Source organism: Balaenoptera physalus (genome assembly GCF_965194825.1).
Source record: "Balaenoptera physalus genome assembly, chromosome: 4".
NCBI classification, from domain to species: Eukaryota; Metazoa; Chordata; class Mammalia; order Artiodactyla; family Balaenopteridae; genus Balaenoptera; species Balaenoptera physalus.
This window is the reverse complement of record NC_138891.1, coordinates 127,071,152-127,073,489: the sequence shown is the minus strand read 5'-3', so window position 1 is coordinate 127,073,489 and position 2,338 is coordinate 127,071,152.

The following is a 2,338-nucleotide window of genomic DNA, read 5'->3' as shown; positions in this document are numbered from 1 at the left end:
GGTTGACTTTTCCCCATTCTGTTATTCCCACTCTATGTGTTTACTTGGCATTCTTTTGTAAAGAAAATGTCCTCTCCACTCTCTACTCTCATTTATTTTTGAGTATCACTATGGGCTCATGGATTTTTAGCATATATAACGTTATAATCTTTCATCATTATTCTTTTTGTAATTCAAACTAAATTTGTACAATGGGAGCCCCCTTTAAGCTGAATCCTGTGTCCTTTTAACATGTTTCTTCCTGTCTTTGAGTATTTTCTTGCCTTCTGGCACAATAAGATGCTCTAAGTTCACCTTCGATATTTACTGTCACAGACCTGATTCTTTTTATTTGGGAGGGAAATTGAGAAAGTGAGACTAAGATTTGGGGAGAGGGGTGATAAAGAAGGGGGCAAGATAGGAGATTTAGGGTAAGGAAATATTTTGGGGGATTCTTGGCCAAATATCTAACTCAGGTAGGTCTCTCAAGCTCTCCCAACCTGAATTTCCTCTCCTAGAAAATGAAGATTAATATGCTTATTGCATGAGTAGGGTGTGAGAAAACCTGATTGATTGGCATGTTCAATATGACTGGCCATACATTCAGTATTTGTTGGACAATATCATTTCTAACATCCTTCCAGCCAACTTAATTTCTGTGATACTTGTGACTTCCAATTACTGCTTCCTGAGCAATTCATGATTAAACTTGCTTAAATTTATGTTCTGAGGCTTTGTTTAAGAATTACTCTAAAATGTTCTGAAGGCAACTACATGAGGTTAAATGGGGACAGACTCGAAAAGGCTAGCGAAACAAAGATCACCAAGGGATCAAATTTAAGGAGGAAGCAAAAAATACACATTTTTTGCTGATACATACACATCACACATATATGTTGATGTATGCATATTTCGTGTTTTGAAATAGCATCTTAATTGAGAGGTGGTCCGGTAAAACGCAGACTGGGTTTAAATCCAAGTCCGGACACTTACTTACATTCCTCATTTAAAAAGTGAAGATAATTATACTTTCCCTGTGCAGTTGTTGCGAATGTACAATTTTGGCCAAGGTGACAGATCTAACAAGCACAGAGTCTTCTTTTTTTCTTGCAGTTTTATAAATAATGTACAACTCTGTTTAAGGTGTACAGCATAATGATTTGACATATGTATATATTGCAAAATGATCACCACAATAAGCTTAGTTAACTTCCATCACCTCATAAAGTTACGAAAACAAAATACTTTTTCCTCGTGATGAGAACTTTTAGAATTTCCGCTTTTAGCAACTTTCTAATACACCATATAGCATTGTTGATTATAGTCATCATGTTGTACGTTACATCCCCAGTACTTATCTTATAACTAGGTTTGTGCCTTATGACCACCGTTCCCCAATTTCCTGGCAAGAGGGAGTCTTAACGGTGCCCATCTGTTCCTTAGCCAGTATCGCCACCTGGTGGTGGTGTGTTTCAATTGCAAGTCAAGGAGCAGAGTGGGGAAAGGCCTTGGGCTGAATTTGTCAATGTACACGATTTAAATAAAGCTATAGCAGTAAACAACTTTGAATAAGCGCATTTCCATACTAAACCTCTGGGATGCTTACTTCAATAGCAGCAACATCCTAGTCGGACAAAGGAATCAGACACTGCGCTGAATGCAAAGGCATTCAGTCGTTCAACAAATATACATTGAGCGCCTACTGTGTGCCACGCTGCGTTCTGGGCGCTTGGGATCCATCAGTGAACAAGAGACAAAAATTCCACCCTTTAACATGGGATCCTTTTAACGTGCTCTCTATATAGTATATAAATTAATCTAGATAATTGTAAAACGCTCTACGGATTACAAAGTTCCCTCCAACGTCAACAGGACACGTTTTGAGGTCCATATTACTACGGCTAAGTAAATGGAGAAGCCGGGCGCAGACCCACTCCAGCTACCCTAAGAACTCACCCTTGCAAAACCGAGAGTTAAGCCAAGAGCTTGAAGATGCCATCGACGTGGCCGGCTGGGCTGACCACGAAAGTAAGAGTAAACAGACGTCATCTTTTCTCAGTTTTTCTCCCCAGAAACATAGTTTGAGAGAAACAAGGGTTTCGCCCAGCAGGCGGGGATCGAACCTGCAGAGGGCGGAGGGTGACGGCGCGTGTCGGGCTCTGCGGCTCCAAAGGAGACGCTTGTCCCCCCGCAGAGCCCACCGGGTGGCTGACCGGCCGCCGTGGGGCCCAGGACCTCCGGGTCATCCTCCGCGCGCCGGGAACAAGCCGGACTCTGGACGCCAGACCTCCAGCGACTGACTCTCAGAGAGGCGCGAGCGCGCCCCCTGGTGGCAGATGCAGCCCGACAGCCTGGCCCG